This window comes from Ruditapes philippinarum, unplaced genomic scaffold (assembly GCF_026571515.1).
Source record: "Ruditapes philippinarum isolate M1 unplaced genomic scaffold, ASM2657151v2 ctg10987_1_1_1_1, whole genome shotgun sequence".
Lineage (NCBI taxonomy): Eukaryota > Metazoa > Mollusca > Bivalvia > Venerida > Veneridae > Ruditapes > Ruditapes philippinarum.
This window is the reverse complement of record NW_026853705.1, coordinates 9,336-33,209: the sequence shown is the minus strand read 5'-3', so window position 1 is coordinate 33,209 and position 23,874 is coordinate 9,336. Positions and strand designations below refer to the sequence as shown.

Here is a 23,874-nt window from a genome sequence, read left to right as displayed (position 1 = left end):
AACAAAAAACAAAAGCAAGAAGGAAAAAAACACAAAAACAATAACAAAAAAAAATGTATAAGGTATTAACATGAGACATCATTTTGGTGTAGCATACCTCCATTTAAATTTACAATTTTTCTGTGATTCAAGATTCCATCCAGATTTCCAGCCTGACTTCTGACTTTGACTAGAATCCATGTGCATGAACCAAAAATATGTACATAAGATTCATGCTCATTTTCATATTCCCCACCAACGTATATATCCAATGATGTCTGTCTCAGCATCAACACTTTTAGTAATGAATACCTATATACTGATGATAATCTCTTGAAAGCGTCCTGTATTCCGAATATGACATGTCTCTTTAAACCTTCAATTCAATAGCATTTAAAGTAATAAAAGTATTATGTGTGACACAAATCCTCCGAGCAACAGCCACCTCTCTAGATTATTTCAGTTTTGGATTGTCCGACTGCTGGCTGCTGTAAAGAGGTTAAACTGTTATTCAATGGATAGGTTGTATGCCGTAGTCTTTTGTTTTGTATTAAAATTTATTTAGTTGTTTCATAAATTTATTTATATACGTGTTAATTTACACGTGAAAAATATATCAGAGAAAAATGAATGATTTATCAAAGGTATCGTGTATTTCTATTATTTTCTTGGGGTCATTTCTTACTTGCAAGAGTTTTTATGACTTCAAGGCACTTCCGATTTATTATTTCTGCTTCTTTTGTTTTGCATATAATTTTTCCAGCTCCCATTTCAAAGGAAAAGAATGGTTTATAAATCCCAAAACGTTTTATCCAGATATACGGAAACCTACATTTGTCATTTTGTGTGTTTACATCTTTCAGAACGACCTCCTTATCTTGAAACGACAATGTCATCTTTCCTTTCAGCGAATACATCTTTGCCAACTTTGAACGTTCAATTTCTACTTTAAACTCGTTTCCTTTGAAAAAGAAATCGTTTCAACTAAGATAACATTATGCGAAACGTGTGTTCATAAAATACGTCTACATGTAAATATATTGCCATGTAAACTCTTACGGTCCTTTACCTTTTCATATTTAGATCTCATCACGTTATAGAGTCCCATATGAGTAACTTTCATATAGGATACATCGGGTTCAGTTCGTAATTAGCTAACGTAATATTCACATATCATGCATTCCGATAATATTTCAAGATTCTTTCTACTCAATAACTGCTTGTTTACTACTATCAGTAACTTAAAGAAATAAATACCTTCTACTGATGCCGGTGTCATGTCAGCAACATTTGTTACACTATCCTTATTCTCAAACACACAGGAATCGTCCTCCTCGTGTTCTTTTACCATATCATAATAATCTCCGTCGGCATCAGACCCAAGATTTAAATCACCAATACATCTTTGACTAAGAGCAGATATGTTATTGGATGCGGCATTTGATCATAGTGACCAGTAATAGTATCACTTTCTAATTTGACATTTCTTGTTGCACCCTGTTCCTCATTGATTTCCTCGTAAACATTTTCATTTATAGGATTTATATATGCTTTATCAGACTGATCTTGGACTTGTTGATTTTGGGTATATTTACTTTTTTCTATATCAACAATGTGTTTTTTCGTCTTTAATTGTCCACCTGAGCTTTCTTTCGTAACACAATATGTCTCGTATGTCAAATCCTGAAGACGGCGAAATAGATATTCCCCTGTTTCATTTTTGTGTATTTCAAATAATCTTTCATCAGCTATTAGAATGTTTTCATCAATTCTAACATCTTTAGCATTGTCAAGAAATACAAGGCGTTTTAAGTCTTTATTTGTTTTCAGGATCCAAAATTTGCCAACGTTCTTTAGAACGAAATTCTGACTATCTTCTTTCATTTGTTCTGGTTCATCGTTTGACGCCATAACTTAGACCTTACAATCTGTTAAAATTAAATTGAATTATACAAATTAAAAAAAGGGGGGATCAGACTTCTTGTATATGTTAGTGTTCATCCGTGCTGTTCTACAGAAATTAGAAACTTCGACGGGAGCGATAGCGACAGGGGAATGTTTCTAATTTCTGTAGAACAGCTACGGCTGAATACTAACATACTTAGTGTCAAGCTTTATTTGGCCTCATTATCATTCATTTATTACGTCACTATGCGGTTCTGTGATGTTCTATGAAAAATAGAAGTCGACTATGAACGGAATTCGATATAGTATCGACATTTGTTCTTCTATGAAAATTAACGCACAAAAATTTAAGAATACAGCGTTTTCATCGGATGACAAATAAAGTTGGGCACTTAAGTATTTTTACGGGATATGTAGGTTTTAAGAATGCAGGTCTAAGGTTATACACACCTGTGAAAATAATGGACGCAACAAATATAAAGTTAGGTAGACTGTATATATTGATATGGCAAAAATAGGTAGAATGTACAGTCTTATCAACACAAACATGTGCAGCAAACAATGTACAATTCAAGCTAGTACATTTAAGAAAATCGCTAAATTAAATTATCTTGCTCTTTGCAGAAGCTGAATACAACAGATGGAAAGCATTATGTTTGGTGAATTTGAAATATTTCAAATGATCAAACATTTATTTTGCAAGTTAACAATATCATGAACATTATCAAACTTATAAAATATTATAAAAAAAAACAACAACAACAAACAAAGCAACACTTTAGGATAAAATGAAATATATCTAATCAAATTATTGAATAAATACAAAATAATAATTATATCTATCATATAACTTACCTTTCCTCGGTTAAATATAGAAAGTTCCAAACTTGTGTTTATAGTAATGATTTGCGAAATATAAAAGATTTAATAATTTTTAAACATACTTATAAAACACCTTACATTCTATCACAATTTATCAACAACCAAGATATTTAATAATGCACTAGCTGTACAGGGAAACGTCCTTGTCCTTGTAACATATTAAAACAGTAGTTTTGATTAAAACAAGAAATTTCAAATCACATTATACATCCATGTCACACGATTACGTCACAATTAGTAATCATCGTACATTAAAGTACATAATGTGCTCAATGTACATGTATTTTGATTTAAAAGTCATATCATTAGAATTAATCTACATTGTACTAAAATATAATTAGCTTCTGCATGAGTCTTGTAGTTTTGTGATTCTCCTGTATATATTGTATGACACTATGACGAACTAAAATAAACAAAATCTTCCTGTATCCTTCTTGTATGAGTCAGTACCGTTCATGAACAGGCTCAATGAAACCAGGGACATAGATTACTAATATTTATAAATAATCTCTGGTCAAACTGAGCCTGCAACGCACAATTTCAAATTTGTCGTTTTCGGAGTTTTTTTTTTTTTTTTTTTTTTGTTGGTGTTTTTTTTTTATAATTAAAGATCCCGTTTTTCTCTATATTAATAATATTGTATATCCCCTGTATGACCAATTTAATTCATGTATTACATTTTAGTCAAATAAATATTGTATACATTTACTTTTAAAACCTTTTGGAAACCAAGCATGCGTAACTGTTTATAATCTGATTGCAAGCGTACTGTATATACTCCGGCTTTTCTTAACTAGTTGAAAAAAGTGTTTGGGGACATTTGGGATACTTTATGTTTAAGCTTAAAACAAACATAAATAAAGCCAGGTACGTATAAATATATATACCTGATAAAGCTAAAGGACAAATTTGCCTTTTTTCAGAACGTGTAATCAGAGTTTTCACATAATCTTCCTAATTAATAAATAAATAAATATTGTTTGCTCTGTTTTTTTTAATTATTTACTATGGTTATATTTATATGTTTTTCAGGTCATAAGATATGGATTTTTTTTATAAAGAATATAATTAATTTTATACAAAGAGTAACTTATAATAAAACAATGATTGTTATGTATATAGTAAAATATATATCAGGTTGTTTTAGGGGCTTCAATTTAGTACTTTAGCACCATACATTTTGATTGAAAATTCTAATATGGATATTATTTAAAACACCGGTTTCACGATAGACCAACAAATTCGATAGACCAAAAGATTTTATTTTTTTTTATCCAAAAGATTTTTTTTCCTTTCAGTATAGATTGTATTTCATAATCATTTTTTAATTATTGTAACCCTACTTGAGAGTTTTTACCGTAATCGGAAATACCAGAGTTTAGCTGTACATACCGGAGTGACAACACGGCCATTATCAAGGAGGCAGTACACAGTTTCGGCTGTTTAGTTTCGAATTGGCCAGGGAATTTACAAATAAGAGACAGTTTTGAAATTGAAGTGGATATTTGAGGTTCTAAATGTTTATAGTTACTATATTTCAAGTTTCAATGACTAGTATTGTGTTTCAGTTATTTAGTAAAATTGAATTTAGTGGCGTTAACCCTTGCTTTTTTGAGAGAGCACCTGTCGGATGCGAACATGTGGTTTTTGGAGCTAGGCGGTGATTCAGCTCTTCAATTTAAAGGGTATGCAGAAGACTTAAAATAGTGAAAAAAGTAGGTGCATGACTCCCCGTTTGGATGTTATTTTCAGATTGTGCATTGTTTAAGAAGGAAGAATCACTATAGCTTGTGATTTAATCTTTTGACGTTAATATATTGTTGTATTTTGCGATTAGGGGTAATCCGCAATTTTTGTCGTTGATTTTCGCGACCAAAACAATGAAAAACACAGGGCTATGTGCCAGAAAACTAGAAGGTGGACATGTATTTTTAATTGTTTGCTGTGAGATACATATGTATATGTTAAATATGAAATGCATTTATTTCAGGTGTGTGATTACAGACTTGTGTGTGAGGTTTTGATTGTGGCGCAGTCAGTTGTTTGCCGAGAAGCCTTGAAAACTGTGTATTGCCCCCCAAGGCTTTGAACGAAACGAAACAAAAAGAAAATAGGTTATATTTTGTTTCTGTAGAGATAGATATTTGCAACTCATTGTCAGTTTATATAAATATGAATAATGTTTATGCAAAATAATATTATATATGCTGTCATTTAGTGTTTAGTGCGCTGAATGAAAAAAATAATATCTGAGAATGTAGTATCTTTCGGATTTCCCAAATATTCGGACGAATTCAATTTATCTGGACAAACCAGTTCTCAAACATCTAGCATTCAAAAGGTCTTTAAAGTATCAGTAGTGAAACATCTTTATAGAAATTCTTGTGACTTAACACAACTAAAATTGGTGAAAATTGCATTGACCACAGGATCTTGAAATTCTATCAATATTAATGACAAGTAAAATGGTTTCCTGTTGTGAAAATTTTAATGATATAAAAATATTTCATTTAACTATTTTCAACATTATTTGGGGGGGGGGATAAATAAACGTTTGTAACAGGAACATAGTTGACAATAATCGAACAATATAGAAGAAGGTCTTTGGAAACTGTATGTGACCGTTGAAGACCGGAGAAGGACGAACATAAAACAATTATTTCTTTTTAAGAAAATGATTAAATATGCCTACCATTTTATGGGTTACACGACTTACCGGAATCGGCCGAATTACCGGAATCGACCGGAATCGGCGGTGAATTACCGGAATCGACCTGTAACTTTGTAATAATTAAATTTTTTAAGTTTTTCTTGCAATTTTATAAAATATTAACAATATCAATGATTAATGAAAAGATTTTTATAAATAAAATCGCTTTTGATTAATTTAACAAGAGATCTAATATCGGCGAGCTACTGCCAAACTGCCCGTGACCGGAATCGGCCTGTTATTTCGTTGTTTATGCAACTTTTAATGTTCCTTTTGCATGTTTTTATAAAACCTAAATATTATCATTAATCTTCCTAGAGATTGTGAAAAAATCGCTTTTGAATAATAATAATAAACAAATATTTATGATCAGCGAAAACGGGCAAACTGCCGGAATCGGCGAAGGATTACCGAAATCGGCCTGTAATTTGCTTATCTTTAAACTTTTAACAAACTTTTTGCACCCTTAATTAAAAATAAACAATAGCAATGATTTGTAATCAGATTATTGTCAATAAAATCACTTTTTATTAATTAAACAAGATATTTAATATCGGCGAGTTACTGCCATACTGTCGAAAACGGCGAAGGATTACCGGAATCGACGTATAATTTAGTCTATTGTACTTTTTAACGTTTCTGTTGCATTGCTTATGCCCCGGTCACATATTCACGGATAATGCCACGGAAGAGCTACGGTCTAATCGTTCACGGATTACTACGGAAATGTGAAATTTCGTAGTCCGCTACGGTTCCAGTACGGACACACAACGGTATGAGTACGGAGTCCGACGGATTTACCACCAAAAGCCCCCGGAGAGACACGGTTTGTTACGGAGCGACACGGTTTGATACGGAGCGACACGAATCAGGACGGACGCACTGCGGATACATTACGGTCTGCTACGGTATAAGCACGGGTTAGTACGAATAAGTACGGTCTGATACGGAGAAGAACGTATTGATACGGAGAAGAACGAATTGCCACGGATCTATACGGACCTAATACATCCGTCCACAACCTCTTAATTGCTTGCTCATTTTCAAAATGCCTCAAACGAAAAGAACACCTAGAAAACGAATTGTAGCGTTCAATGATTTTGGTGGAGAGGATTCAACCGAACCCCGTCCAATCAAAGTGATTTTCTTGAAGAACGCTGGATCCTCAACAAGTTCGGCCATAGAAGGCTTATACTAAACATGAAGCGGTCTTCGTAAAAGCCCATCTCTAGTCCACCATCTCGTCTGTCTTCTCTTACCTGATTAGATATGGACAAGTAATCATTAATGAAAAATGTTGATCAATACTGCTTCTCTTTTAATTTTAAGATTTGCTGTTCATCTTACAATTACATTAATTATCGTGATTTTTATGTTTTAAAAATATGTAAAAAGCTTGTTAATTAATCTGATTATCACTCAAGGGCCATTGTCCGAGGCTTATGAGACACTTCGTTTTATGTACATATTTACTCCATTTTCACGATCCAATGTTTCTAAAATATGTAACATTAAATGTAATTCTATTACTTATGAATTGTAGTACGATAAAAATATATTTTTACCTTTATGCATGTCATCATTCAGCTCGACCACTGCCTCCGCATTCTGAGCCATTTCAATATAAAATATGATAAACAAGATAAAGATAAAGTTGCAGCCAGTAAATGGCAATTATCATTTATTAAATGTTCCTGCAAAAATATATGTCTGTTTTTACCAAGAAGGTAGTATTTATACCATTGAAAAAGTACATGGTACTTAATTCATCCGTACTAAACAGTGGTGGGCCGTACCGTTCCGTACCATTTCGTGTTGCAACGCAATAAACCGTATAAGACCGTGCTAATCCTTGCCTCTCCGTTGTACAACGTATTACGATCGTGGCTCCCCGTGACAATGCCGTATTAATCCGTATTAAAACCGTAGCTAATACGTAGGGTAACCGTACAAATACGTAGTTCTCCGTACAAAACCGTGGAAATCCTTGACATCTTGGTGGACTACGAATCAGTACGGACTATTACGGTTTTCGTACGGACCAGTACGTATCAGTACGGATTAATACGGACTAGTAGGGATACGCTACGGTTGATTTTTCCGTAGCAAAATTTTGTGCATGTTCAAAAATTGTCAAGGATCGCTACGGATATACAAGGACTACCACGATTGATTACGGTTACAATACGGAGAGCTACTGACCAGTACGGGTAGCTACGGACGATGCCGGAATTAATCCGTGGCTCTTCCGTGAGCGTATTCCGTGAATATGTGACCGGGGTATAATATTCGTCTTATAAAATATAAATATTATGAACGATATAGATTCTTTCTTTCTTTTATTTTGTAAATTTCAATCGCCTTTGGTTAATAAAGCAAGAGATCAAAGATCGGCGAGTTACATATACTGTCATACTGCCGAAATAGGCGAATGATTACCGGAATCGGCCTGTATTATTGTAATTGATGGACTTTGCAAGAAAAAAAATGCAAACAATATTATAGATATCTAAAAAGATTTCTGAAAATGAAGAATCCTTATTAAATAATAAACTAGAGATCTAAGGTCGGCGAATTACTGCCATATCGCATATATGCAGTGCCAGGGCTATCGGGGAATTACCGGAATCGGTCTGTTTTCCCCACCAATATTTCAACGTTTAAAAAATAACCTTGAATTATTTTATTAAATACAAACAATTTAAACGATTTTTATAATGTTTATTGAAATCGGTATTAAATAAGAAGCAAACGATTTATGAAAAATAGCTGTTATATAATAATAATAAGATTAATATTGAAGATCGGCAAAAACGGGAAACCTGTTGGAATAGGCGATGGATTACCGGAATCGACCTGTAATTTGGTTATTTGTGAACTTTTTAAATATTTCTTTTGCATGTTTTTATAAGATATAAACATTTTCAACGATATTCATTTTTGTAAGTAAATTCGCTTTTGATTAATAAAATAAGAGACCTAAGATCGGCGAATTACTGTCATACTGCCGATATAGGGAAGGATGGGCGGGATCAGCCTGTAATATAGTTGTTTTATGTTATTTTATTGAATGCCAATAATATCATCGATATACAAAGATTTTCTTTTGAGAAATAAAGATCACTTTTTTACTATAAACTAGATATCTAACATAGGCTAATTACTATCACAGTGCCTGAATTAACAGGTAAATACCGGAATTAGTCTGTTATTTTGTTATATTTCAGCGTTTTAAAAATATCTTGCCATAATTTATAAAATACAAACAATTCAAATGATATTTAATAATATTAATTGTAATTGCTAATACATAATAAACAAGGTGATCTATGATTCCATGCTACCGAATCGACGAGCGATTACCGGAATCGGCCTCACTTCGTCTAGAATTACTGGAATGGGTTCTAATTTTGTTATGAATGTGAACTTAATATAATTATTATCATTTAATTTTTGCATGTATTTACAAACATAATCATTGATATTTTATGGAATAATGCAATATCGTCTTTACATTATATTTTTCAGGACATTGCTAACAGAGGATGGATAACAATAGGTCAGTTTAGTCCTTATGTTTGCATAACTCAATTCTTTATTTCATAAAGTAGTCGATTGATAATTACATGCAATAATTTTTATTTGAATCTTTATTTAAACAATACAAACCTCATAAAATATTCACATGAAATCAATGTTTTACCAGGCAGTTAAATCGTACTTACTTGACAGTTCATGGTCATTCTGGAGTATCAAATCAATTGTCGTCATTTGTGTTTTTGGTGCACCATAAAATATTACAAAGATTGCGAATTATTCAATCGTTGAAACATAGATTCGTTAGTCTTAAATAGTAAACGAATCATCTATACCCGTAACGTATAAAACAGTGAGATATGGATGTTAACTATATACGCACAGATGTTACTGTCACCTTATTGGAAGTTAACGAGCTGTATATTGTGAGCTGTGTATTGGGAAGTGTGATATACTATAAAACAGTGGGGTGCCAATATACGGTATGCTGATATATTTCATAGTGTGAGGGACTATCTGTTAGAGAATGGCTGTTGTTAAGCATGAATTAAGTCACAGGATTTATTGAACTGCAAAAATTTTAAAGGCTGTTAAACTGCCTGTATAGATCATAAGATTCTTTTCAAAGTTTAGCATAATTTCTTACCATTTGACCCATCTAATTATTAATAGAAAATGGAAGATCCTTAAAGTAAAGGATTATGATAAATAGTTAGGAGTTCCGTATTGAAAAAGAATAATTGTCAAAATTTGTATGAAAATGGAAGTCTTCGCATTTTTTACCTTTACAGTTTAAAGGAACTCCACTGAAAAAAGAGTGATCAAATGATCTGATCCAAAGATCATAACTAATTTATTAAACAGGAGATCTAAGATCAGTGAGTAACTGCCATACTGTCGAGTAACTTGAGTATCTGCCATACTGGCGTAATCGGGGAATTATTACCGGAATGGGCCAGTAATTTTATTTATGAAACAATATGAATGACATGTACAAAGATTTTTATAAACAAAATCACGCTTTATTAATTAAACAAGAGCTAGATCAGCAAGTTACTGTCATACTGTCGGAAGGATTGTTATTCGGAAGGATTGTTATTCGTGTAGTTTGGCAGTAGCTCGCCGATATTAGATCTCTTGTTAAATTAATCAAAAGCAATTTTATTTACTTTTTTTATATTTCATTGATATTATTTATATTGTATAAAGATGCAAGAACCTATTTTAGAAAATCTTCATTAATAACCAAATTATATGCCGATTTCGGTAATCCTTCGCGGATTCCGACAGTATGACAGTAACTCGCCGATATTAAATATCTTGTTTAATTAATCATTTATCAATGAGATTTTATTTACAAAAATCTGATTACAAATCATTGATATTGTTTATATTTAATCAAAGATGAAAAAAATGTATATACATCACATTTAAAAAATAATGTGTGTTTATTTGGGATGTTCGTGGAAAAAGTCATTTTTGTCATAAGCCAGAGACATAGATAACTACATGTATAAACATGTATCATAGTCCTTTACTTTAACGATCTTCTTCCATTTTTTATTAATAATTAAATGGGTCAAACGGTTAGAAATTATGCTAAACTTTGAAAAGAATCTTTAGATCTATACAGGGTGTTTATATTGTTGTTTGGTTTTTACATTGACTAAATCTTAAGCCTTTAAAAATTATGAAGTTCAATAAATCTTATGACTTAATTCATATACAGCTTGCTGAACAACAGGCATTTTCTAACAGATAGTCCCTCCCACTATGAAATATATCAGCATACCGTATATTGGCACCCCACTGTTTTGTAGTATATCACACTTCCCAATACACAGCTCCCAATATACAGCTCGTAGTGACAGTAACATCTGTGCGTATATAGTTAACATCCATATCTCACTGTTTTATACGTTACGGGTATAGATGATTTGTTTACTATTTAAGACTAACGAATCTATGTTTCAACGATTGACTAATTCGCAATCTTTGTAATATTTTTATGGTGCACCAATAACACAAATGACGACAATTGATTTGATACTCCAGAATGACCATGAACTGTCAAGTAAGTACGATTTAACTGCCTGGTAAAATATTGATTTCATGTGAATATTTTATGAGGTTTGTATTTTATAAATAAAGATTCAAATAAAAATTATTGCATGTAATTATAAATCGACTACTTTATGAAATAAAGTATTGAGTTATGCAAACATAAAGAAAGACTAAACTGACCTATTGTTATCCATCCTCTGTTAGCAATGTCCTGAAAAATATAATATGAAGACGATATTGCATTATTCCATAAAAGATCAATGATTATGTTTGTAAATACATGCAAAAATAAATGATAATAATTATATTAAGTTCACATTCATAACAAAATTAGAACCGATTCCAGTAATCCTAGACGAAGTGAGGCCGATTCCGGTAATCGCTCGTCGATTCGGTAGCATGGAATCATAGATCACTTTGTTTATTATGTATTAGCAATTACAATTAATATTATTAAATATCATTTGAATTGTTTGTATTTAATAAATTATGGCAAGATATTTTTAAAACGCTGAAATATAACAAAAACCAGACTAATTCCGGTATTTACCTGTTAATTCAGGCACTGTGATAGTAATTAGTCTATCTTAGATATCTAGTTTATAATAAGAAGTGATCTTTATTTCTCAAAAGAAAATCTTTGCATATCAATGATATTATTGGCATTCAATAAAATAACATAAAACAACTATATTACAGGCTGATCCCGCCCATCCTTCCCTATATCGGCAGTATGACAGTAATTCGCCGATCTTAGGTCTCTTATTTTATTAATCAAAAGCGAATTTACTTACAAAAATGAATATCGTTGAAAATGTTTATATCTTATAAAAACATGCAAAAGAAATATTTAAAAGGTTCACAAATAACCAAATTACAGGTCGATTCCGGTAATCCATCGCCTATTCCAACAGGTTTCCCGTTTTTTTGCCGATCTTCAATATCAATCTTTTTATTATGATATAACAGCTATTTTTCATAAATCGTTTGCTTCTTATTTAATACCGATTTCAATAAACATTATGAAAATCGTTTAAATTGTTTGTATTTAATAAAATAATTCAAGGCATTTTTAAACGTTGAAATATTGGTGGGGAAAAAACAGACCGATTCCGGTAATTGTCCGATAGCCCTGGCACTGCATATATGCGATATGGCAGTAATTCGCCGACCTTAGATCTCTAGTTTATTATTTAATAAGGATTCTTCATTTTCAGAAATCTTTTTAGATATCTATAATATTGTTTGCATTTTTTTCTTGCAAAGTCAATAAATTGCAATAATACAGGCTGATTCCGGTAATCATTCGCCTATTTCGGCAGTATGACAGTATAAGTAACTCGCCGATCTTTGATCTCTTGCTTTATTAACCAAAGGCGAATTGAAATTTACAAAATAAAAGAAAGAAAGAATCTATATCATTCATAATATTTATATTTTATAAGACGAATATTAGCAATGCAACAGAAACGTTAAAAAGTACAATAGACTAAATTATACGTCGATTCCGGTAATCCTTCGCCGTTTTCGACAGTATGGCAGTAACTCGCCGATATTAAATATCTTGTTTAATTAATAAAAAGTGATTTTATTGACAATAATCTGATTACAAATCATTGCTATTGTTTATTTTTAATCAAGGGTGCAAAAATTTTGTTAAAAGTTTAAAGATAAGCAAATTACAGGCCGATTTCGGTAATCCTTCGCCGATTCCGGCAGTTTGCCCGTTTTCGCTGATCATAAATATTTGTTTATTATTATTATTCAAAAGCGATTTTTTCACAATCTGTAGGAAGATTAATGATAATATTTAGGTTTTATAAAAACATGCAAAAGGAACATTAAAAGTTGCATAAACAACGAAATAGCAGGCCGATTCCGGTCACGGGCAGTTTGGCAGTAGCTCGCCGATATTAGATCTCTTGTTAAATTAATCAAAAGCGATTTTATTTATAAAAATCTTTTCATTAATCATTGATATTGTTAATATTTTATAAAATTGCAATAAAAAACTTAAAAAATTTAATTATTACAAAGTTACAGGTCGATTCCGGTAATTCACCGCCGATTCCGGTCGATTCCGGTAATTCGGCCGATTCCGGTAAGTCGTGTAACCGCCATTTTATGAATAATTCCGAGCAAAAATAAATAAAGTAAACATACAAGTTTACGCAGAAAATATCTCTATTTATTATGGCAGATGCCACTACGAATATTTTAATTTTGTAGATTTTCAGTATAAACAATTTATTGTTTGTAAAATTTGAGATAGATATTGAAAAAACATTGATAATTTTCAAAGACAGCATTCAAGTTTTTCCACCTTAAACGGTAAAATAATTATAGAAAATTAGAAATATCACGTAATAGATTTTTGTTCTCAATTAGGTGTAATAATTCGGACTAATTCCCTACAGGTAAATCTGTAACGTACCGGCAAACGGTATTTAGCTGAGTTTTCGAAAAGGTCAATTAACCAATCATATACGGTTTACAGATCACATGCTCCTCCATGTACCGAAAACAGGTCACGTGCTCCTCCATGCCTCAAAAGTTAAATGCGTACCAATACCCTGCGGTCTCCAGACCGCAGGGAATAATTCACGAATTCGAAAACCTAGCTAAACGCCGTTTTCCGGTACTTTCTGTACATAGCTCTGGGGAATTCACCAAATGGAGTGTAATAGCGAACTCGATGTTTTCGGCCTTTTTAAAATTAAATTGAAATAAAACAAGTTATTTTTTATAAGAAAATAATTAAATATCATTGTATGAATAATTCCATACAAAAAACAAAGTAAATACACAAGTTTACACAGAAAATAACCTTATTTATTATGGAAGATTCCACAACATCTGTTTTAATTTTATTGATTTTCATTGTAAACAATTTATTTTTTGAAAAATTTAAAATATATATTAAAGGAATATAGATAATTTTCAAATACATCAATTTTTGTCACCTTAAACGGTAAAAGAATGATTGAAAAATAGAAACATCATGTATAATGTACTTCATTTGATGTAATTCCCCAGAGCTAAATCCGTAACGTACCGGAAAACGGTGTTTAGCTAGGTTTTCGAAAAGGTCAATATCCAAAATATACCCCCTATACAGTATAAATAAACACAAGGAATGAAACACCTTTTCCCCACCCCAACATAATTTACGCCAAACAAATCAACAAAACAACAGATCAAAATAATCTATCGGGCCATTTCGATAAACAATACATAAATCCATCAAATTTCATTCCTTGTGTTTTTTTATACTGTATAGGGTGTTACTTGGATATTATCATTAATCTTGATAGAATTTCAAGTTCATGTGCATTGACCAGGATGATATTGTACCTGACACCAGTCAGAAAATAATTTAATTGAATAGAAAGTGACTTAAACAAGGTATATCCTTCAATTAAAACATGTGTGAGTTCATGTTTTACATATTATGTCAAACGGTCATGGTGAAATTGAATAAGTAAATCAATTTCATTTGTTGTATCAATCATAACATGGTACAAAATTATTGTAGCCCGGGGTTCTATGTATCACGGTACTTAACGCTTTTTGAAAATATTCAAATATAAATATCCTACATGAATGAGATTTTTCTTCTAGCTAATAAGTGAACCTTTTCCAGAACTGTTTGTCAAAAAATTATTTCAAAAAAACCCAATGAAAATGACATTTTTAAAACTATTTCCAACGTCTGCCACTTTGGGTAAATACAGAGGAGGTTACTATGGTATCACAGTAATCCCCAAATATGCAAGTATGGAAAGATAGATAGGTCAAAATCTTCAAGTTAATTTGCGAAAAACTTCAAACAGTTAATTTGCTATAATATTCAAACTATATGAATTGACGATATATCCGTATATGTGATTGTAACAGATTTTAATACAGTGTGTAAAAACAACTAAGGGAAATAGTAGTCAAATATGAAGATTTTATAAAATAGTTTTCTTCCCACAATACATTAATAATCCACAAAACTAAATTTATTGGCAAATGAAAATGAATTTAGTGAGCCAGTTTTAAAAATATTAGCCTCATCGTGTGCCGTTTTTACTTGCAATGACAGAAAATGTAAATACTGTGATATCATAGAACCCGTGATATCATAGGAACCGAGTATACTATTATTGTGCATCCGTGCAGTCTGATCAGGATCCATAATGTTAGCTATCAGTTTCTCTACTTATAATAGGGTTTGTAAGTGAACAGCATGGATCCTGATCAGACTGCGCAAATACGCAAGCTGGTCACAATCCATGCTGGTTGCAAACGCACTATATGTTGGTTTTGTCATGGCGTGACTCATATATTTCAACATTTAGTTTATGTGTTTTAAATTGTTGAATAACTAATGAAAATTGTTGAATAGTTTCTACAACTTTTAGTAACCCTGGCATATCTTGAACAAAATTTTTAGGGATGTTACCCTGCTGTTTGAATTTAGGTTAAAATAATCCGAGGAAAATGACCTGAGTGGGTTATATTGTTTTTATTTGTTTTGTAAGCAAGATCAAGACTTAATAAAAATGTTCTAACCTTATAATGAATAAAATGTTGATAGATGCATTAATAGCTAGAATAAATTTAAAGCACCATTTTCCCTTCCATTCATTATAGGCTAAAAACTGCTTAACTAATTGAATATTGGTTGTTCTGGGATATCATAATCTTTTTTGGTACACTAGTACATATATCCAAAATACATTTATCATCATTGATTTATATGTATTTTTAGCTACCACTACAGTTTTTAACATTGAAAATGCAAAAAGAAATTAGTTTATGTAGAGCGTTGTCGGGTATATTGGGGCATCTAAGGTATATTTGTTACTGTGATTTTAAATATGCTTGTTTCAGTATTGGTATTGAATATTTAGGATAAACTCTGTGTGACTTTTGTCTATCACCGGTCACTATCATAAGCATATGCAAAACAAACGCAGTATACCTTGTTAAAAAGAACTACATGAGGAGGCAGTTTCGGGACACGTCGGGTATTTATGGGCAGAAAGAAGAGCATTTTGGGACACATTAATTTAAGTCTAAAAATAGATCTAGTTAGGTAACAGAACATAGAACACTTAATCATATTTTTCACAGTTCAGTTTGATTTAAAATTAATTTAACAAGTCGAAATTAAATATTTTATGATGCTTTATATAGAGCATGTGAGGTAAAATGGTCAAAATGTGATTCAATTTATCTGTTCATTTCGATTACTATAAGGGGGTTAATGCCCCTTTTTGTAAGCATTAATATCTTAAGAAGCATGAGGGCACATTTAAAGCTCAAGTCCACACAGTAAGGGATTTAAAAAGTCTGAGGTCTTCTGCAGACGTTGATGCACATAAAGGTGCATTAATAAACGCTATTCTTGGATAAAAATAAATGTCAAATTGGTTATTCCTTGTTTTCTTGTCTTTATTTTGTAATAAGAATTACCATAAATTGTGCTATGCTTTAAACATGCTGGTATATATAGTGTTAACAAAAGGAATGTTGCAGGATTAGCATGTAAAAGTAATGCTAGTATCCATATTTGCAAGTTATCCTCGTCACAATAAATGGTATGTTGGAATCTAAGGAGTCAGGTTCCCTTTTGCTTTTCAGTTTTTCACGCTTTAAGTCTGAGTCAATTTGTTTTATCCTTATTTTCTCTGCCCTGTTCTAATTTTGTTTTCAGATGGTTTTTACAAAAACATGTCCTACGTACAAACACAACTTCACTAGTTATTATTACCTTTTTATTATATATAATAACATACTTAACAATTGATATTTATGGTTCCAAAACACCCTACATCAATAAAATATTGTGGGGAGTATTGGAACCACATTATATGATGAATCAAGTAGTATTAACAACTAAAATATGATAACGTGTTGATCAGGAGATTTATCGCCCTAAATTTATAGTTTACTTGTACAAAATATATCATAACAAGATTTTATGAATTTAAGCATTGACTATATTTTCTTAAGGTTATTATAAAATAGTGGCATGATCACCAGGAATTTCACATCATGCAAAAATAATAGCATTCATTTGAATGTACAGGCACTGGGTGGACGCCAGGAGAAAAAGGACGATTTCATTGTCATTTTTAGCTCGACTTTTCTATGAAAAGGGGAGCTATCCTACTCGCCCCGGCGTCGGCGTTGGCGTCACACCTTGGTTAAGTTTTTCGTACCACCCCACTTTATTTCAGAAGTATTACAAGTATGGCTTTGAAACTTACCATACTTGTTCACCATCATAACCTCCATCTACAGACAAGAGTACATAACTCTGTCAAGGTTTTTGACAGAATTATGGCCCTTTTTTGACTTAGAAAGTGTATTGAGCTTGGTTAAGTTTTTTGTACCACCTCACTTTATTTCAAAACCATTGGAGGTATTTGCTTTGAAACTGACCATACTTGTTTACCATCACGACCTTCATCAACAGACAAGAGGACATAAACTCTGTCAAGGTTTTTGACAGAATTATGCCCCTTTTTGACTTAGAAAATACATTGAATATGGGTAAAATCCACTTATTGCCTTAAACCCTTTGAGATATTGCTTTGAAACTTTAATGCTATTTCACATCATTACCCCCATCTGTACGCAAGAGAAGGTAACTCTGTCAAGGATTTGTTTAAAAATTAAGGCCTTTTATCGACTTAGAATCTTGGTTAAGTTTTTAGTACCAGTCCACTTTTTTTAGCTCGACTTTTCTATTGAAAAGGGGAGCTATCCTACTCGCCCCGGCGTCTTAAACATGACTTAAACATTTCAAACTTTGCTGCAGTGTTCAAGGGTATCACACAATTCAGTAAAATAATTCTTCACTAAATATCTTAATGCTCATGGCCATTGTTCACTTTAAAAATACAGAGATTCTTGTATTGCCTTTTACTGCAAAAACTTTTTTTATTGGCAAGCAATAAAAAAGTCGAGCGCGCTGTCTTACGGACAGCTCTTGTTAAGTGAAGAACTCAATAGAATTATACTTCTAAGTGTTATAATGAGGGGCGGTCCAAAATAGCCGATGGTTCACATATAACCTACAGCGCTCTATACTATTATATAATAAATATTTTCTAAATGGATTATATTGTAAATATACTGGTCAGAAAATTTAAAAAATCTGGTCCAAAATGTTCAAACTTTTGGTTTATTTTGCATGCATTACTTGGAATATCATCAAACATGAAAAAGTTAATCATGGTGTATTTCCCAGCACTGTCAACCATTTTTCTCAATTTTTTAAGGCTATAACACATTTCAAATTCTGTATACATGTTTTTTGACATAGCACAATAGAATATATCTTTAAATCTCCATTATAAATATTCAGTCATTTACCTTCTATGTTGTATAATAAAGTATCAAACAGAAAAAAATTATCCCAAACTACATTGTCATGTTTTGTTCCAACGTAACTTTCAAATTCAGCAAAAGTAAACATCAAAATATAACTGCTTGCCATTCACAAAATAGTATCTTTATTCAATCTACATGTCAGTATTATACAAGAAAATAAAAATATATATAAATTGATTTTATTTCAGAAACAATGCCGTCAAAAAGTACCACTGCCATTCTAACAAAGCTTCGATCTTTAATGAGAAAAACAAAGCATATGTTTCAGAGCCATTACATGCTTATATTGTACCTTCTGGGGATGCACACCAGGTATCTAAATATTTTTAATTTAGAAATTAAATGTTATGTTGATCAAACAAAACTGTTTGTCCATTCTAATGGCTTTTATATTGCCCAAGTCTTCCCTTTTGAGCTCACCAAATTACAACATTGCCCAAGGTTTGCCATTTGTAATAACTGTCTCCTCCATTGTTTGTCCATCCATTCTTTTATTTAATTAAATCAATCAGTCTCTTTTTCCTCATCATTGGATTATTATGTTCCGCCGAAAAAATTTCGGGGGACATATAGTCGCTCGGGTTTCTCCATCTGTCAGTTAGCACTACCGAATAGGGATAGGGGCCATTCTTACGAATCGAGAACAAAAGAGAACAATACAGTTCATTCCTTAACAATAGAGTAAGGGGCCATTGGCCTCTATTAAACAATAGAAAATAACAAAAGAAATGGCCCCTTTAATCCATTTCGGCCAGACGTCCGTCCATTATGTACGGTGAGTACGTCCCCGAATTCGTGTCCGGCCCATAACTTCGTTATTTGAAGTCTGATTTTATGAAAACTATGTCACAGAAATGATCACCATATTGAGAAAGACGTGTCAACCACAACATTTTGGTCGCTAAACTTGAAGGTCAGGTCACATCATGACCTTGCAGCAAAATCGTGTCCGGCCATAACTTCGTTATTTGAAGTCGGATTTTACAACTATTGGTCACAGAAATGATCACCATATTGAAAGTCAAAGTGTCGCAAGCAATATTGGATCTTTACCTTGAAGGTCAAGTCACAGCATGACCTAGCAACAAAATTGTGTCTGGCCCATAACTTTCGTTATTTTGAAATCGGATTTTACAAAACTATTTCACAGAAATGATCACCATATTGAGTCGAAGTGTTGCACGCAACATTTTGGTCGCTACCTTGAAGGTCAAGGTCACAGCATGACCTTGCAAAAAAAAAAATCATGTCCGGAATTGGGCCATAACTTCGTTATTTTGAAGTCTGATTTTACAATTATTTCACAGAAATGATCACCATATTGAGAAGATGTGCCACACGCAAAACATATGGGTTGCACCTTGGAAAGGTCAAGGTCACAGCATGACCTTGCAACAAAATCATTTCCCGCCGCCCATAACTTTGTTATTGAAGTTGGATTTTACAACTATTTCACAGAGATGATCACCATATGAGACAAATGTGTTCGCATGCAACATTTTGTTGTTTTAACACTTTGAACTTTGTCTGTGACATAACCTCTGACACTACAAGAGGTATACCTTCCTGTGTTCCGAACCTATTCGGAAGCATCACCCGGTCAACTGCTCTTGTCCTTCCATGATTGGATCCCTTTCAAATCTGTTAAAGATAAATCTGTAAAAAACCTGTATTGATAGACCAAATTCAACAAAAAGTCAGCAGTGAATTTTTAACAGTATGTCCATTGGAAAATGCCTACATGCAGTCTTCATAATAAAACATTGTGACAGAAAACTTATTTTAGGGTAACTTGATTGCCTTCATTTTCTATAATTCGCCATTGTATTAAAATTATGTATTTTTAAATTATCAAGGTATAAAGATGTATTTTAATTAGTTTTTACTTTAAAGCTGTATAAGTAGTTAGGATAATTTTTGATGTTGTTTATTTTCATATGTATATTTGTATTTTACTCAAAAAGTTACTTCAACCACTGACTTTAAATAAATCTGTACTTCAAGTGACAGACACTTATAGAAGTAAGTTAAAAATCAGTATCAAGGAAATGTTTTATTTTTATTAGACAATCACATAACATTGTTTTCATTCACTTCATAAATGATGCCTCAACAGTATAAATAGAGCTTGCCACAGTCAAAAGCGTCAGTTTGGTTTCGTCTGTGAGCAGATCAGAGCAGTATTAATATTTTTTACTGGTACATCAGAAATCTCAATATCTGGTGACTAAAAAATATCTGCTTTTCTGTAAACGTCATGGACAAACGTTTTGAATTAAAGAAAGATTGAAGAAATGGTTTTTAATTTAATCTGAATTGTCTGTGTATTAGAAGGAATGGATTACAGGTAGTAAATAGATACTAGTGTACGAGAAGTCTCAGATATCTGGCACTAAGGACATTTTACAATATCTGGAATTATATTTTTGAATGATTTTAGAAATAGATTAAGATTGTTATCATGCATTGAATGATGTTTTTTTTCATTATTCCAGTCATAAGGTTTTTAAGTATCATGAGAAAAATTACATGATTTACATATCAAGATTATTAAGATTAATTTATCGTAGCATCTCGCTCAAATTACTAATATTTTCATTTGTGGCTGAATATTTTGTGAAAGATTCATTTAAATTTATTTAAAAGAAATGCATTGTTTTATGTTTTCTGTGTTTTTCAGAGTGAGTATATAGCACCTTATGACAAACAGGAGGCATTTATCTCTGGATTTGATGGATCTGCAGGTAAACAGTCATCTTTTACATTTTTAGCTAATGTTTCAAAGAAAATAAGTGTAGCTTTTGTCATAACTCTCTACTGTTGAGTCTGACTATATTTATATTTATTGTTGTTGATTTTAATGATGCAAGGGAATAACTTGAAAAGAATCAAAAGAATTTGATTAACACTTCGCACAGTGAGAGGAAGTGCAATGGTCAAGAACTATTTTCAGCCTTGCTAAACTGTTAAAACTATTGTCTCTTAAATAGTAAAATAATGCTTGTTACACTTTTGCTTATAGTCTTATTATTGACTGAATCTCTTCATGTTTGATAGAATCATACCTTGCATGTTTTGTTTTCTTTTTTGATTTTAACTTTTGCTGTAGTAACTAAGATTGCTCTTTTGCAAATTTCTTGTTATGTTTAGAATATGACATGTAATTGTATTTCGTTTATTGAAGGATTTATGTGTTATTTTATACAATGTTTGTTTATACATTTTACACAATAATGATTATAAAATTTATACAGAAATTGTGATGTAATGAAACATTTCATACATAGACATGCATGTATTTACACCATTCATATGCTGTATTGATACAAATAATACAGATATATTGATACATATCATACACAAATGTTGATATTGATACATATATACAGATATATTATACATTATCATACACAAAATGTTGTATTGATACAATATTATCAGATATATTAAACATATCATACACAAAATGTTGTTTTTGTACATATATACAGATATATTAATACATATCATACACAAAATGTTGTATTGATACAATATATACAGATATATTAATACATATCATACACAAAATGTTGTATTGATACAATATATACAGAAATATTAATACATATCATACACAAAATGTTGTATTTGTACAATATATACAGATATATTAATACATATCATACACAAAATGTTGTATTGATACAATATATACAGATATATTAATACATATCATACACAAAACGTTGTATTGATACAATATATACAGATATATTAATACATATCATACACAAAACGTTGTATTGATACAATATATACAGATATATTAATACATATCATACACAAAATGTTGTATTGATACAATATATACAGATATATTAATACATATCATACACAAAACGTTGTATTGATACATTATATAGATATATTAATAATACATATCATACAAAAAAACGTTGTATTGATACAATATATACAGAAATATTAATACATATCATACACAAAACGTTGTATTGATACAATAATTACAATATATTAATACAATATCATTACACAAAACTTGTATTGGATCTACAATATATAAGATATATAAATACAGATATATACACAAAACTTGTATTGATAAACCCCCAAAATACAAAATACTATTTTAATACATTCATACACAAAACTTGTATTGATACCAATAATTAACAGATATATTTAATAATAAATACACAAAAATTTTGTATTGATACAATTATATATCCAGATATATTAATACATATCATAATCACAAACGTTGTATTGATACTCAATATTAATACAGAAATATTAAATACATATCAATACACAAAATTGTTGTATTGATAACAATTATATAAGATATTTAAAAACATATATACACAAAAATTTGTTTGAACAATTATATACAGAATATTGTAAACTTCATACACAAAAGGGTTGTTTATACAATTATAAAAAGTTTATTTTAATAAAATTTTCATACACAAAATTGTTTTGCACACCAAAAGCTGTTAAACAAAACCAGGCGGGTTTAGGAAACAGAGGGAGCTTTTTTCTTCGGGCCCGAGAACACTGGATAAAATTTAAAACACAATGAAAAGATGTACTTGTTTTTTTAAAATTTAAATAACAAAGTTATAAAAAATTTTTTTAAAATGATAAAATGTAGAAATTTGTGAAAAATTTATTGTAAGCCCAAATATGGGAATACTGTTTTATGTTTATTTAACATACTGAATTTTATTAATGGATTTTCCCGAGTGAGTAAATTTTAAATTTTTGGGGATTTTAAAAAATTAAAGCTACCAACAATATAGAGCCTTTTACAAGTTTAATTTTATTTTCCCGTTCCAGAAAGGAAAAATTTTAAACAGTTATTTTTTAATATCTCCCTATTTTTAAAAAATTATATGATTTGAATAAATCATTAACGTCCGCCTTTAAGTGATTTTTTAACTAACAAAAGAGCTAAAATGTGCCCCCATTTTTCTAAAACCGAAAAAAAATTTTAAATTAAATTTTTGGGGGGGGAAAAAAAAAATCTTGTAAAATTTTTTCTAACCAATTTTTTTTTTAAATCATGATTTTTCAGGGAAAAGCCCAATTAAATAGTTTTTTTATTCTCTTTAACTATACATGTATTTTCCACATTTTAAATTTTGTAAAGCCCCTTTAAACTTTGGGTTAAATATAAAGAGCAAATTATGACACGGGAAAAATATTCTGTGTTTTTAATTTTCGAAAATTTTTCTTTTCAGAAAAAAATTTTTTCCCTAATAAAATTTTTTAATTATATCTTACATAAACTTTTTAATAGTGACTTGAATGAAAAAATCAAACCCGTCAAAAATCAGTCAATTTCATTCATTTGAATTTTTCACAACTCTAAAGTTACTAGCAAGATTTAAAGCAAAAACATG

The 23,874-nt window shown here is 31.0% G+C and overlaps 1 long non-coding RNA gene across 1 annotated transcript; it reads left to right on the top strand.

The window, feature by feature from the left end:
• The first annotated feature begins 4,489 nt into the window (after positions 1–4,489).
• Positions 4,490–21,213, top strand: LOC132737587 (uncharacterized). The gene is made up of 3 exons (XR_009626751.1): positions 4,490–4,880; positions 18,655–18,778; positions 21,147–21,213. It is a non-coding gene; the product is annotated as an uncharacterized LOC132737587 (long non-coding RNA).
• The last annotated feature ends 2,661 nt before the right edge of the window (positions 21,214–23,874 follow it).